Source organism: Tachypleus tridentatus, chromosome 1, assembly GCF_004210375.1.
Source record: "Tachypleus tridentatus isolate NWPU-2018 chromosome 1, ASM421037v1, whole genome shotgun sequence".
NCBI lineage: Eukaryota > Metazoa > Arthropoda > Merostomata > Xiphosura > Limulidae > Tachypleus > Tachypleus tridentatus.
In genome coordinates, this window is record NC_134825.1 from 58,403,952 (window position 1) to 58,421,576 (window position 17,625).

At 33.7% G+C, this 17,625-nt stretch overlaps 1 pseudogene across 1 annotated transcript in view; it reads right to left on the bottom strand.

The window, feature by feature from the left end:
* Positions 1 to 15,526: 15,526 nt before the first annotated feature.
* Positions 15,527 to 17,625, bottom strand: part of LOC143249488 (aquaporin AQPAe.a-like) — a 29,559-nt pseudogene continuing 27,460 nt past the window's right edge. The window contains exon 3 of the transcript XR_013027804.1: positions 15,527 to 15,978. The product of XR_013027804.1 is annotated as an aquaporin AQPAe.a-like (transcript). The remainder of the gene's footprint in view (positions 15,979 to 17,625) is intronic.

Consider the following 17,625-nt stretch of genomic DNA (forward strand, 5'->3'; position numbering starts at 1 on the left):
CTTCCTTAAGTATATGCTAACTCTTGCTGAGTTTGGGCCAATTATTGGGAAAAGGAAGTTCATTTGCCACTCAAAATTTATTCTCATTTGGACTGGTTATGGCTGGTGCTGAAAATTTGTTTGAATGCAGTACTACATGTTTGGCCACTGTTTTATTTTGCTGGGTTCTTAACTTTTTATTGGTAGTTGATGATGCTGACAGTAGGAGAGATTGCTTGATGAGATTCTTTGATACTTGTATTCATTGCCGTTATTATATATTTATTATTGGTAAATAGGGTGTATTGTAGTTAAAAATAATGATTGGCTAGTTATGAAAAGTTCATGTCTCTGAACTAGAGGTAATTTAGTTGGATGAAATGCTTAGCTGCTCTTAGGAACTCGAAATTAGATATCTTGTTGCTTCTTTTTAGGCGATCCTGATTTTGATTTCCAGGTGTGTTAAAGCAACGAAATGTTATTGGACAAAATGTACGCTTACGTGACATGGGGCTCTGGGTCTGATTATAGAGCTGCTGATAAGGATGCTCAACTAATCAATTATTCTGATGAGATTAGGCAACATGTGTTCCTTTAACAAGCGAATTGTTTTTATTTATGTACAATTTCCTCACAGATAATGTCCTAAAATGTCTTGAAATATCTTCGACTTCCAACTGGATTCTTTAGTCAACTGCGGAAGTCTAGTTGGCCTCTAATATAGTTGTAGTCAAATAGTGAGAATTTGGTTCTGGGATGAGCGGCAAGTGTGGCATGTCCTTTTTTATCTAATTCTTCAAACTACTTCTTTGGGTTTTAATTTTTACCTCTGAAGTTCTGGGCTGAGAATAATGGTTAAGAAAACTTGACTTGCTTTTAGTATAAATTGCCACTTCTCAAATTATGTGAGTAAAAATCTTAATTTTAAAATATTATTTTGTTCTTTATTTGTGTATACAGAAACTTCAACAAATGTTTTGATACGTATACTAAAACAATGTAAATTACTGGTCGTCAAAAAAATATAACTATATGATCATCAAGTAGTACAGCGATATACTGCAAGCTTTCTGTTCTGATAATCAAATTAAAATGTATATAAAACGTAATCTACCTCACTTTAATTGTTCACAACGCATTTGCAATAACAGTTATAAACAGTTTTTTTTTTTACTTCCAAGTTTGTGTATATTTATAATTATTACTTTACAACATCTATTTACACGTGATTTATGCTTGGGGTCATTGTCCTTCGTATTCTACAGAAAAAAACTAACATAAATTTAAAGTTTTAAATTTTGAAATAAATCCTCTTATACAATACTTTTGTTAATTGATCACTATGTCACTTATGTTCATTATATGTATTGTAAAAAGTGCATTACCTTAGTAGAATCAAAGTACCGTGATATCAAGCCCATCAGCATTACTAAAATACACAAACTGCATGGCCTAGCGCGTAAGGCGTAATCCGAGGGTCGCGGGTTCGCGCCCGCGTCGCACTAAACATGCTCGCCCTCCCAGCCGTGGGGGTGTATAATGTGACGGTCAATCCCACTATTTGTTGGTAAAGAGTAGCCCAAGAGTTGGCGGTGGGTGGTGATGACTAGCTGCCTTCCCTCTAGTCTTACACTACTAAATTAGGGACGGCTAGCACAGATAGCCCTCGAGTAGCTTTGTGCGAAATTCCCAAACAAACAAACAAAAGCTTTACAAGTGCATTATGCATAATACGATTAATGTCAAACTCTATTGATCCAAAGTACGATTCAGTACCGTAGTGTACCAAAATGTTTGATTTACCGATCACACTGAAACTAGTTACAACATGAAAAACAGCAAATCAGCGGTTGTTAAAGTAAAGGATAAACGGTTAAAGTAAAGGGCAAACGAGTGAAATGTTTACATTTTTTACTCTTTTACGTTCTTGTATATTAGCCTGTTTTAAACATCACGAGTGAATGTTCTGGTATTGTTTTTAGAACAAAAATAGTATAATATTGGTGGGGAGAAAGAATTCCAAATATTTTTCTAGTATTACGTTTATAAAAGTTTTTTTCTTAGTTTTGGTAGTTACATGTATGCTGTAAAGTAACAAGAGCAGTGACAGTTTTAACTGGTGTTGTAAGTTATATTTATCTAGGATTCAAAGTATAAGTGAAAAATCCAGTGATGAAAGTGTGAAAGAAAAATCTGTTAAACATAAACAAATAAACATCAGATTGTGAATAAGAAGAAAACACAACGACAGCGAAACTATTTTGTTAGCATTGGGACTAAAGTTTTTGTTATAATGCTGCTTATACCATTATCAAATCATAAATATACGCTTAGAAAATGTTTCCCACAGCTAATAAGCTTACTTTTCTTGCTTATTTCTCATGTACGTGATGACAGAGTAGAGTATTTGTGAAATACTAGAATACGTAGCTAAATTAAATTATCATGCCTTCGTTCCATGTTCATGTTTCGTATTCACGATTCATAAACCGCATTATTGAGACTCAAGCATTTTCAGCCCATATGTTTGTGGTAATAAAAACTAGTACCAATAACTGGCATAAGTAAGATTGTCATTATTACTAGAAAATAAATACTAATAAAATGAAGAATGTAACAAAACTGATTTTCAATATAGTGTCTTATTTGATAAAGGGATGGCTTCACACGACTTCATTAAGTCTACTTTGGAGTGGTACACAGAATTCTGTTCATTAAAGTCCTTCTGTTCATTCTGTCTGTTTTTAATAACATGGCCAAAAAATTCAACACAGGGATTGACTTCACTCTCTTCATAATTGTACAGTTTTCGAAAATGGTTCAATTGTAAAGAAAAAATATGCGACATCGGTATAAACATTATCAGTTTGCAATAGATTGTGTAGATTTTAAATATAAAGCCCTGTTTGGATGTTTCACGGTTGCAAGTTCAGACGGCAACAAAATGTGAAACTTTGCAAATGGGTGAATACTTTTGCATAACATTGTATGTATCTCTGTTTTTATTCTTATGTTTAACCCATAAGTTGTTCAACTCTATATAGTCATCTCACTCGTGTTAAATATAGTAACGCTTGTACTTTTCCAAAACTTAAGGCTTACTATAGAACAATATTTTATTCTTTTACGTATTTTTTCATATTTTTCTAATACAATAAATTGGACAACGCTGCTTTCCAAAAATTTGAGACAATTCAAATCACTAGAATTAACGAGGCATATGATAATACCTTTTTTGAGATCCTACACAACTGAAATTGATAAAATATTTTAATATATCACTTATAAATTCAAGTTTAAGTCTAAAATACATTTCCTCTTTACTTTAACACAGACTAAGATAATCGGTTATTTCAACAAGTGGAAACATGAAACAAACGACATTTGAGGGTCGAAATTTTAAGACAAAGTTCTGTGTGATTGGTCAGAAGAACGACGTTAACACGATCTTTACACGTGGTGGAAAGGAATACAAGAACTGAAATTGGAATGAACTGAGTACCGTTTAATATAATCATAGGAAGATTTTTTATATATATTTATTCTATAATTATAATATTCGCGTGAGAGTTAAATGTTTTTTTAAGTTTTAGATAGTTTATATTTTTCTTGTTTAGATTAGATACTGCAGTTTATTTGCGTAACTTTATGTGAAAACAATTCTAAACTCATCAAGAGTTGATTACAACGTAATTCATGGCTTTCATGTTGCTGTGTGTGTTTATTATTGTTATTCCGTGATTCTTTGTGTTTAATTGTTTGTTTGTTTTTGTTTGTTTTGAATTTCGTGCAAAGCTACTCGAGGGCTATCTGCGCTAGCCGTCCCTAATTTTGCAGTGTAAGACCAGAGGGAAGGCAGCTAGTCATCACCACCCACCACCAACCCTTGGGCTGCTCTTTTACCAACGAATAGTGGGACTGACTCACATTAGAACGCCCCCACGGCTGAAAGGGCGAGCATGTTTGGTGCGACCGAGATTCGAACCCGCGACCCTAAGGTTACGAGTTGAACGCCTTAACCCACCTGGCCATGCCGGGCCTCTTTGTGTTTAATACCAGATGTTTTGAAATGTAATTTTTGATATTCAGGTTTCACGATTTGATTATTTTAAAGTATTGATTTGGTGCGTAATTACTCTAGACTACATTTAATGTACAGTGTTTATAAAATATGTTTTGTAGTCCACATATTTTATATCCACTAGACATTATGAAATTAAATTAAGCTTAACTAGCTGATGAACGAATTTGATATGACACTGAACTATGACCTTAACGTTCAGATAAAATGTGTTTATTAACTCTTTCATCATACATAATGATATAAAGTGCTAAATGTACATTTATGGCATTCTATTTCTCGTGAATTTACAGTCCTGAAAACAAGTGATCATGCAAAATCATTGTCTTTAGTTACGGAATATCCGTCACCTTAATCACCTTCTGGACAGATCCTGGTTTAAAAAAAAACATGTTGATGTTTCTTTAGAATAACAACAGCCCAACGGAGAAATAACTGGGGAATATCGATGTGCTCAATCATATGTTTTGGCACATAATAATAATTCCCATAAACAGAACATACAATCACCACTCCAAAGTGATTGGATTTTAGATGCTCATTGATCGCCTTTTCATTTGGAGTGTCTCCAAAACACACAAAACATTTGAAATTAATGATTAAAATAACAGATGTAAGTTAGTGTCACCTATATCATGATATAAAACCAAAAAAATCTTACACGTACAGTGTGATTGAACAGATTGACAATGTGTACGTAATCTCTTTATTTGTGTGCATGATAAGTAGTTATGGCTAATTACTGAATACTCGTGCAGTCACTAACCGATAAGATCTTTGTATCATGTCTCACAAATGTTAAAGTTTTAAAAACAAGAACTAATATTGACATACTCGGTATATCCTGTAACGTATATGTTTTGATACTCCCTAGGCCCGGCATGGCCAAGCGTGTTAAGGCGTGCGACTCATAATTCGACGGTCGTGAGTTCGCATCCCCGTCGTGCCAAACATGCTCGCCCTTTCAGCCGTGGGGCCGTTATAATGTGACGGTCAGTCCCACTATTCGTTGGTATAAGAGTAGCTCAAGAGTTGGCGGTGGGTGAGATGACTAGCTGCCTTCCCTCTAGTCTTGCAGTGATAAATTAGGGACGGCTAGCGCAGATAGCCCTCGAGTAGCTTTGCGCGAAATTCCAAAACAAACAAACAAATTGATACTAAGCTTAGCCTTTTATGCTAATTTTGAGAAAGGAAATTGAAAATTCGTCATCATTAATAAAGTTTTAAAGGTAAAAGAGACAGACAGTTTTATAATTAATTAGACGTACTTCAAAAATATGTAGACAAAAGAAACAATACTGGAGACGAATAGGGACAGTTTAGAAACTAGCTAGACGTACTTAAAAAATATATAGATAAAAAAATCAAGTAAAATCAGTTATAACTACCATTGTGTTTGATTTTTATCTGATATAAACTAGTATTTTGGATTTGTAAAATGCAAAGCATTACGCCAAGGAAATTCTATCATTTAATTCTTTGTTTAAGATGTCACGGAAAATTACCTTTTCCTCTCTGTAAAAGCTGGATAGAAGAAAGACCACAATCTTCATGCCAACATTCAAATGAACACCTAGCTTTTATTAGAACCTTGGTGACAGAAGAAGTTAAGATAGCTCGTCAGTATATCATGATTTTTCTAAATCTAGCTTTTTTTTCACAGGACACATGAATACGTCTTTGAGAAAAACAAAAACTTAAAGATAAAATTGTAGATATGTCTGCATAGTATAATACTATACAATCACAAAAACTCCATTAATTAAGCTGTTTACTGAGTGAAAAGATCTGTTTCCGAACAATGCTAAAATTTAGTTTGGGTGTTTGTGCCGTTAGGGTACGTTTAAAGACAAAATTCACTGATTATATATCATTTGTAAGAGTGTATTATATATTAATGATTGATTCTCTTAAGATGCTATACTTGTCAAGTTTAAAGTTGTCGCTCTCCAGTGGAAGCATACCCATGAATACCTTTCACAACTGAAGCAGACGAACATCTGTTTCGTTCACTACCCTTTGAGCTCGCACAAAGATGTTTAGTTTCATTCGATAATTTTAGGAGTTTAACGAAACGTAAATCAGTTGTAAAGAAACACTTCATGAATATAAAACCGATAAATGACTTGTAAAATTATTTCAAGTTTTTGACATATAGACTGTCTCGAGATGCCCATGTGAATCGATATGGAAGAGATAGCGTTAGACCATTTCCTTCCATCAAATCATAGACACTTGTAAACATTAGTTTCTTTTTCGTTGTATAACATAATATCAAATCAGTCTTATTATATTGAAAAATTAAGAAAAAATAGAAATACACACACACACACACATCTTTTTTAAAAAGGATCATCCGCTGTAGCGCTTTAATATTACTTGTCTATTTGTTGGATTTTCGTATGCAACAGTTTTCAGGAGTTTCGTGAATCTCCAGAACATAAGTGATAACAAAATATTTTTACAAGCGATGCATTCAGTCATTCAGGAAAATTGTCACGAGTCATCTGCGCTCTAGCGACGCTTTTCAAGTAGCACCTCGTGAAACTATGATGTCAAATCACCTCTTGCTCTCTCTCTTTCAGCCTTATCATTTAATGTTGATAAAAAAATAGTAAAAATATAAACCTATTTCAGTTTTAGAAATGTCTTTAATTGTTTGTTAATTAAAGAAACAATTCACTTTGAATTTAAGTTGCTAGGTATTGGTTAGTATTTTTGGTTCCAAGTAGTTTTTATTGTGAAAACCTTGACTAATCTTTTAAGAAAACTTAAGAAAAGTCTAAACATATCAAATTCCTGGAGGAAAACTTTATAAAAAAAATAATAACTTAACGTATTTAGAAGGATAATATTATATACATTAATATGGATATAAAGGTGTGTTTCCATTACATTTTGAGTACACAGTAAACACATATATCATTGCTAAATATTAAAACGAAATCCCGTGCAATTCATCATACCACACCCTGTGCAAGTCAGTGATCTTATTTATTAACCTCACATCTCGTTCAAAACAATATTCTCTATTGATTAACTTGACTTTCCGTGTAAGACATTAATATTATTCATTATCCTGGGTAAGACAATATCATAACATTATCTTTTGTTTGTACAAAGAAATAGCTCTAAACATTATCATTTGAAAGAAAGTAGAGTCATCCATTAGTTTTTCAAGACAGAAATGGCATACGTTACTTTGTGCAAAACAGCGGTGATATTTCTTTATTTCACTTGCTGTTCAAGAGAACGATATATTAAATAACGGCTCGTTTCATGAAATACGGTAACCCAGTCTGTAGAAAGGAAGATGTTATCTAAAACTGTTTCCTAACCTACGTGACAAAAGTTATTATTCCCTAATTTTTTACACTTATAACATTCAATAAACTCTAATCGCGTGCAAAAGGAAATGTCTTTCATTTATCCTTTATTTATTAAATCCTTCATTCTGTGCAAGACAGTTGTATAAAATATGTCAACAGTTCATTTTTGGAACATTAAATCAACTTATATTAACTTGCAAGGCAACGATTTTATTGATTAATATGTTAACCTTGAGAAAGCAGCAATTATTTTTGTCAATCTTCCATTTCCTATAAAATAAAAATGTCCCCTTTTCCAAATTTCTTCCAAATGGAAGACTATCCATCATCTTTAAGTCAGAAGTGCCATTTATTAAACATTCATCTGTTCAAAGACCGAAGTCGAAAGTTCTCATCTATTAACCTCTCCAAAATAAAAATGTCAATCATGAATCATCATCTCCGGTAAAGAAATGCCATTTACTAATTCCTCAACAGACAGAAAATTTATCTGCTAACCCTTCATTATCTCCAAATTAGAAGTTTCATCTATTAATTTTTCTTCTCCTTGAAAATAGAAATATCATTGAAAAACAGACATTTGTCTCATCAACAAACTATATCCTTTAATATCTAAGTGCCATCCATTAATTCTTCATTTCTTTTAAGAGGGAAGTATATCAATTAATCCATTATTTCCGGTTAGAAGTGTCATCAGTTAATCCCTCAGAAGCATTATCCTGTAATGTCTCACCACTTCCAAGTGAAAAATACCATGCATTAATTCCTTATTTTCTTCAACACAATCCTTTAATCTTTCATCTATATTAGTTCTCTATTCCCTTCAAGTAAGAAATGCCATTTATTAATATATTGTATCCTTTGAGTCAAAAATATCGTTCAGTAAGCCATCAGAAGTGTCATCCTATAATCTCAAATAGACTCATTATACATTGATCTATCATTTCATTCAAGTCAAAAGCTTCATTCGTTATTTCAGCACAAGTTAGAGAAAGAACGGGGACATATGTAAATATATAGACGTGTAAATAACTTTTAATTAAAGTAGGTGTGCTTACGTTGGATACGTACGTTTTTTTTTAAATTTAATAGAATTCCTATGTGTAGCAGGAAAGATAGAGGAACAGAAACATTGGAAGGTTTCCTGTGTCATATATTTTTCTTCTCTAGAGCCAAGCTGGGGCCCTGCATGGCCAAGTGTGTTAAGGCGTTCAACACGTAATCCGAGGGTCGCAGGTTCGAATCGCGGTCGCACCAAATATGCTCGCCCTTTCAGCCGTCGGGGCGTTATAATGTTACGATCAATCGCTCTATTCGTTGGTAAAAAAATAGCTCAAGAGTTGGCGGTGAGCGGTGATGACTAGCTGCCTTCCCTCTAGTCTTACACTACTAAATTAGGGACGGTTAGCACAGATAGCCCTCGAGTAGTTTTGTGCGAAATTTAAAAAACAAACAAACAAAAACAATAAACTGACTCGTAAAAAATTAAAAAAACGCCAGCTCATTCTTTGTTAATAGAATTTTTAGGCTTTACCATATTCACTTCGAAAACTTTAGTCTGTCTCTCAATTTTAATTAAAATTTTATTTAGACTATTTTGCTAGAAAGATGATGAAGTCTTGGTTCAACAGTTTCTAGGAATAGCTATTTTTACTCTTTTATAATCTACTTCACAAGAGTACAAACTCTACGTGATATGTATACTTATTCTAATCTGTCATCTGGAATGTTATTGATGTGCACTTAAATATTAGAAAAAAGGTAATTAAAAAAAATTACCTTTGATCAAGCAGTCAGGAAAGTAAATAAAGATCAGAAATGTGCATTAAATACGTTGTTTACTCATCAATGTTTCCATATCATTCTCTTGTCTGAGAGAACAAAGGAAACCTAACCTTTTGGTATCCTAAATGTCGCATGTTGCTTCCACTTGCCAGAAAGTAAATCAAGAAAAGCGCAGTAAATGTACAGATTAAACTGGTTAGTTTGCTTTCTTGCTGCCAGGGTATGCGTTTTTGGATAAATTCCAGTCCTTTGGCAACTTGCAGCAGACCCTAATCTGTTTCGTCTCAAGTTTGTTTTTTTAAAGATAAAAATGGTTCTTTCATCTAAAAATAAGCAACTTATCCTTTTTACTTCTACACAGATGACATTGGTTTCGATGAACTTATAATTATTATTAATAACTCGTAATTCATTGTTTATTTGAAATATGTGAAAATAAAACGTTTTGATGTTAAACACGACGTTGGTGCACTTGTTATGATAATTAATGTTTTCAACTTGTATGTTATTAAATTGTAATTACGTAAAATATTTCATCAAATCTTTCAAATTATATTTTGATTAGGTGCTTTTTGGAATATCGCATCATTTAGTTAACTAAACTAATGTTTTAGTATGCTTTTATATAATAACGAGAAATATAGATACTGTAGAATATTTGTAATTTTTAAGTAATAAATAATTAAATAGAAGAAAAAAGAGTAGAAATAACTACCTCTTTCTTTCACCAAGCCCCCCCAGTTGGTTTCGATAGCATTGGTGGGCAGAGTACAGACAGCCCATTGTGTAGCTTTATGCTTAACTTAAAGTAAACAAACAAACAATTTTCACCAGATATAAACACATTCACTGAATTGTTTGAAACACAAGAAAAATGAAAATGAATTAGAATATCCACTAGAGGGATAATTCTACATTACACAAAAATAATTTTAAAAATCACAGTATTATGTACTGAGAAACTTTGAAGCTGCATCGATTTCAAGATATAGAATCATGTAATTAAATTTTTGAAAACAATTAGAGACCTGTACATTTCCTACTACCGAAGTCATATTTTTTAACTTTAATATTTAATCCAACACTTGAGAATCGTGTTGTTCATAAAACAACACAAAATAAATTCAGTTTTTGAGTTTTAAAATACCATGAAGCAATTTTCACAAACTTATAGGTTTAGTAATAACAATAAAAAAGGACTATTTTAGTTTACATTATTTTGATCTTGCAATCTATACTTTTATTGTAATTTTTTGTTGAGGTTTATCATTGAAGATTCTCTCATCATTCCTTTCAAGGAACCGATATTACGATGAAGATATTTTCAGAATTTACAAATGAAATATGGTAAAGACGTAGTGGGGTTTTAGCGCCATCTATAAAAACGAAACATTTCATTGAACAAAGTTATCAAAATCAATAATATTTTCCTTACGGTTATTAAACATCTCCTGCTGGTGGTTATCTGAAGTCTTTTAATTGTTTAAGTGTACAGCATATTTAAACGACACCTGTAATACTGCAAGCAAAGGATTTTTTTTTATTATACAAGGGCTGTTCAAAAAATACGCGGACTGTTTGAATTGCGCGGCTCCAGTTGGTTCCAGGGGAATCCGCTTGGTGTCGCTAGGTTCGCACAGATCAGCTGATTACGACGCCATTTCCCGATTGCAGATATCTTCATTTGTGTATTAGCTACGCGGTTTTAAGTGAAGTGCAATTTTTTCGTTTGGCGGATTTCAGAATGAATGACCTGAAGGAGCATCGATTTGCTGTGAAATTTTGTGTTAAACTTGGAAAATCTGCGACTGAAACTTTTGCTATGCTTAACACGGCTTACGGTGATGTTGCTATGAAGCGTACGGCATGTTTCAAGTGGCATGAACGTTTTAAGGATGGTCGACAGTCCATTGAAGATGATGAGCGTCCTGGACGTCCTTCCATGTCAACTGACGACCCACACGTCGCCAAAATCAACACCCTGGTGCGAGCAAATCGACGTCTGCCTGTCAGGGAGCTTGCTGAAGAGTGTGGGATATCAGTTGGATCTTGTTACGAGATTTTGACCGAAAAATTGAAGATGCACCGCGTTGCTGCGAAATTCAGCCCTCAGAACTCGTGAGTTTTTGGCCAAACACTCGATCACTGTTCTTCCCCACCCCCCCTACTCACCTGACCTTGCTTCTTGCGATTTTTTCTTGTTCCCCAAACTCAAAAGACCCCTGAAAAAAAGAAGATTTGAGACGATTCCCGAGATTAAGGCAAATGCGACGAAGGAGCTGGAGGACATTACAAAAGAAGCGTACCAGGACTGTTTCAACAAGTGGAAACACCGTTGGGATTAGTGTGTGCGTTGGGGAGGAGAGTACTTTGAAGGGGTCCCAGACCTGTAACTTCTAAATAAAGTACATTTTGTTTTATGACGTCAGTCCGCGTATTTTTTTAACAGACCTTGTATACAAATTATAATGCCACAGGTTTTCTTTTCTTATCTTTTTGTCAAGAAATGGTATTACTTTCAGTGCCATTTTGTTACACTTTTTTTATTATTGGTACTTTTATTGCGGAAACTATCACTACAAGTGCTATTTTTATTTTATTTTTTCAGGCTAACCATGTGTTAAACTTAACGAAAACTATATTTCACGTTGAACTGTGCCTTGTTCTCTTTTTTGATTGGTAATAATACAAATATCTTGTTGATAAAAAAACGTCTTTCCATCTACACTCTACAGTATTGTGACGAGTCTACGACGGATGTTTTGTTAATAGAACGGTAATAATAACTGTGAATGAATAACTGTTTGTTATTATAAGTGTGTATTGTGTGAGAACTTAGAAATATAATTAATGATTTAGGAGGTAGATCTGCAATGAAACCGTTGTTACTGATTTTTGACAAGAGTACAGCAAGACTAAAGTATTTATACGTTCATCAAATACTGTCCAATGAAAAGTTTTATTTCCAACAGTCACTTATCACACCATACTGACGTTCTATGAATGGGTGATTGAACTACGATCTTCAAAAAATTCTCTTCTTGGTAGTTCTATTAGCCAACTTCTCTTCTTTTAGATTCTTTTGATATTCGATAGAAACCTATTTTTGTATCTCCTCTACCTTTCGCACATGTAAATCCCATAGCGACACAACTCCTTGGCATTGTACATGTAAATAAATGAATGTGGAATGATTACGCGAGTTAGTGATAATGAAGTAAATTACAATATTGTTAATTTTGTAACTGCTCAGAGGGTAGCCAGTCAAAAGCACCTGTTTTTAAAAGAATTTTGTCCTGGACTTTGAACCAAATAATAGGATTAACTCGCATTTTTTTTTATAAAGTCTCCACGGCTGAAACGACGGAACGTGTTCAGTTCAGAGTCATCGAGTCTTGTACTTTGGACTCTTCGATACGCAACTCGGCACGTTAATCACTCAGTTACATATGGCCTCCGAATGACAAAATTATCGTGTGTGTTGGATAACTGAGTAGCTCCAGGTGTCAACTACTTCAAAGCTGAAAAATAAATTAAATTGTTAAAAAGTGTTAGTCGACGCTGTTCTAGCGTCTATCCGCATTTTAATGGAATTGTATGACATCAATCTAACTTCAAACGAAAAAATTATAATTTTACTCGTTGCACATTAAGAGGTAGCAATTAAATTTACGCAAACGAAAATTTATGTAATAAAATTCTAATTCCAGTAATGCCCTGCTTTTATACCATTACAAAGTATAAAAGCAGAATTAGTTATAAAATAATCAAGCGTCTTCACAGTAGTTTAATTCAACGGCAATACAACCTGGCATAGCCAAGTGCTTAAGGCACTAGAATCGTAATCTAAGGGTCGCGGGCTCGAATCCCCGTCACACCAAACATGTTCGCTCTTTGAGCTGTGGGGGCGTTGTAATGTGACGGTCAATCCCTCTATTTCTTGGCAAAAGAGTAGCCCAAGATTTAGAAGTGGGTAGTGATGACTATCTGCCTTCCCTCTGGTCCTACACAGCAAAATTATGGAAGACTAGCGCCGATAGCCTTTGAGTAGCTTTGGGCGATAATACAATTTTCATGTTGAAATAAAATAAGCCAATTTATATATATATATATATTTGCGTTCTGTTAATTCTCAAATTACTCTCTCAATATCCACAGCTCGATTCCTAGCGTACCCATTGTGTTGTGTTTGGCGCCAAGATCCACATTATCACTGCTGTTGTGGCTCACATCTTGCACCTTACTGAGTATAGTATGTTTTTTATAACAACAGTCAGTATAAAATTGTTTTTCAGTGCAAAGTTACTGGACTGCACAGTATGAGCACGTGGGCTAAATGACCAAGTCTATAATTCCTAAGATTCAGATAGTAATCAAAGGGAAGACAACTAGTTAGGATCACCGAACTCCACAAGAAGTTTTGTGTGGATCTTTAAACCGAATAATAAGATTGTTTGTTTGTTTGCTCGTCCTCCCAGCCGTGGGGGCATTATAATGTTATGATCAATCCCACTATTCTTGGTAAAAGAGTAGCCCAAGAGTTGGCGGTGGGTGGTGATGACTAGCTGCCTTCTCTCTAGTCTTACACTGCTAAATTAGGGACGGCTAGCACAGATAGCCCTCGAGTAGCTTTGTGCGAAATTCCAAAACAAACAAACAAACCAAAGCTATCTGAATATAGCGAACTCAACCTCTGTAGAATATTTATATAAGAACCTCACAAAAGTGAGTTCCATATGTATATATATGTATTTTAAACACATACCTTTAGTTTCTTTCTGAATTATTAAATATAACATTGTTTGCCCAATTTCTGACTGTATGGTTTAATAACAATAATAAATGCTAGATAAATATTTGGATATTCTATAATAATTAACGAAACTTCATCCTCAATAAAACGATGTAATGCGAAACAGTACTACAAGAGGTTCAGAAATAAGAGAAGTTAAACTTTAACAAACTGAAGTGTAAAATTATGTTTAAATTTTATTTAGAACCAACAGTGTGTGAACAAATAATAGTCTCGATATCAATCATTAATATTGAGTTTGATTACTATATTTTAACTAAAATCTGCGACGTTTAGTAACAAGTGGAAGTTGTATCTGGTTAAAATGTTTGTACGCAAGAACTTTATTTAAATAATTATAAATAAACGGCCAGTAATTATTGACATGAGTTAGCGCAAGTGAAATTAATAAAGTTACTACGGTGCGATTTCCAAAATTTTCATAAGGAGCCACTTTATACAAATATTTTCTATATACTTTTCTTTCTAGGGGTTTGTTGTTTCATCTAAAGTTACTTAGGGACTATCTTCGCTAGCCGTCTCTAGTTTGGAAGGGATAGACTATAGGGAAGCCAGCATCGCTCACAATCGCCTCTTAGGCTAATCTTTACCAATAAAGAGTGGGATTGACAGTCATTTTATAAGGTTTCAGAGCTGAAAGAGCGAGCATGTTCGGTGAGAGGTATTCGCATCCCGGGACTATACATGTTGTGTTTGTAATTAAGCACAAAGCTACACAATGGGCTATCTGTGTTCTGCCCACAACAGGTGTCGAAACCCGGTTCTTAGGGGTGTGAGTCCGCAGACATACCGATGTACCAATAGTGGTTACAGTTTGTGAGTCGAGCACTCTAATCTCCAGGCTCAACTGGGGAATGTCTTGCGCTGATAGCCCCCATGTAACTTTTTGCTGAATTAAAAATCAAATAGTTTTAGTGGTCATTGGATTAGATATTGAGACACAACACATTACGAACTATAGAGGCCTTAAATAAACAGATCCTTTAAATAAATTATACTTTTAGTTGTAAGTTTATTTTCAATAGATGGCGCAACAACCAGTGTATATATATTTACGTTATAAATTGAAATTATTGTGTCAAAATTTGTATAATGTTATTAAAATACAAAGATAAATATATGTTATGCGCATTCATTACTTACAACGATAAACAAATTGATGCTCATATTAAAGCCTAATTAAATATAATAAATCAATAGGTAATTAATAGTGTTAACTATTATTCAATGCAATATAATCTCCGATGATATCAGATGAAACGTGATAAAATAAGAAATTTTGAACAAAGTCAGAGATAGATTTCCTATTTCAATTGACCGTTCTTCGTATCTATTTATATTAGGCCAAAAGTCGTATTTTGACTTAAGGCTTGTACATCTAGTTCATTTTTTATATTTGTTATTTAATGTACGATACTTTTCACTCTACTCTCTTTGTTTATGTTACTTTACGAAGAAAATACAAGATCTTTTTAATTTTTAAAAATAACAGTTTGGTGCATATAAACACTGGACTGAAAAAGCAGATTGAAAAAGGTATATCCCTTAACCGTAATGCATTCACTCATGACGAAGTACAAACTGCTGTATGAGGGCGCTTTTTCAAAACCAAATTCCACATGAGAGTACGATGAATAAAATTACAATATCAAAGTTTTGTTTTGTTTTACAAGGTGATTGTAAACATATCTTATCCTCTCTTTGGGGGAAGGTTTTTTTTTTGGTTTTTTGTCGTGACATAGATGATGTCCTATCTTCAGTGTCTTCCCCTCTGTAAAGAAGTTGAAACAAATGAAATCATATTTGCACCTCAGTAAAGAAGTTTAAACAGATGAAGTCCTATCTTCAATGATTTCTTTTTCTTCGTAACGGCGGATGCTGTTAAGTCGTACTCGTTCCAGCTCTTCTGGCTCTGGTGGTAAGGCTGAGAAAGTATGTTGGTAAAAAATCCCTCCAATTATTCCGCCGAGAATAGGTCCTAGCCAGTAAACCTAGAAATAAAGAAACCTAAATTTCAGAGAAAAAAAGCACAAAAAACAACAACAACAAATTTGGATAAATGTGTTATAATGTACTCATGTACTCATAATGTTTTGATATGTTTGAAATTTTAAAAAAGAAAATCGAAGATGGAGGAAAACAATTTCCCTTCCTCATGGCGGTTGCATGCCAAAGCTTTTAAAGGTTTTCATAAATAATAAAAAAAAGAGCGTCTAGGTAATATGTGTTTTATACCAAATGAGAATCCACCTCAACAAATGAAACTATTTTGTGAATAGTTTTGGAAAACTCGGTAATGAAGTGGTTGATAAGATTTAAAACATGACTTATATAACGTCAAAAATCTTGGCAAAGTTTTTATTACCAGTACAGACAGTTATTGCTTTTTTCCCTTCCAAACTGATTGAAACTTAGCGAGTGGGGGTTTAGCAAGGCCTAGTGGTTAGGATACTCAACTCACAATAAGTGGATTCCGGGCCTGGATCCTTCACTGAACATTTCTTTTAGCCATGAGAAAATTATAATGTTATGATAAATCCTAGTTTTTGTTGGTTAAGAATAGATCAAGGGTTTGATGATTGTTGATATTGACTAGCTACCTTCACCTTAGTTTATCACTTCTAAATCACTTCTGGAGTAGCTTTGAGCGAAATTTAACAAAAACACTTCAGCACGTGTTTGTATTACCCGTATACATACTTATAGTTTTATACCAAACTGGCTAAAATTAGTAAAAATTATTGATTGATTCATGTGAAAATGTATGATACTACTCTAAACAAAACATTGTGTGAGATAAACAAATTATCTTAAGGCAAAGACATCGCCTAAAATGATGAACAAAAATATTAATAATATAATACTGTTTATCTACAGCGATATACATAAAACAAATCATTCGTAAGGTGTGAAAACAAACAAGTAACTTAATTAATTGCTTTTGTAAACTAGATACACTACAAACTGACATGAATATACCTTAAACTGATGTTGCACAAAGATATTTTAACGGTTTGGGCAATTTACTAGCAGCTACGACATCAAAGTGATTTATATCCAGGCTGTCCACGAAATTTTAAATTGAATAGGAAATTACTTATGTTATCCTAAATAAAGCATAAATTCAGCATTTTCTTATGAACTGGAGATTCTGCAATAGTCGTAATGACTAAGGAATTATAAATATATATTTTTCACAAAATTATATCTTCTTTTTTGTGCGTATTCACCACTATGAGATTGGGTTAATCGGTTATCAAGAGTATTCGCAGTGGCTTTCTAATACTTAACTACTAATACAAAGGCATGTTGACGCGAAACGATTGTACATAATTGATAACTAACTGTCGTATTTTATAATACACTTGCTTTTTGTTTCTTTATTTACTTTGGATATTCGTGAAAGTTACAATAGTTACTGGCCAATTCTAATTTTGAGCTGATAGACCAGAAGGAAAGCATCTACCGTCATCTCTTTGGGTAGGTCCGACATGGCCAGGTGGGTTAAGGCGTTCGACTCGTAATCTAAGGGTCGCGGGTTCGAATCCCGGTAGCACCAAACATGCTAGCCATTTCAGCCGTGGAAGCGTTATAATGTGACGGTTGATCCCACTATTCGTTGGCAAAAGAGTAGTCCA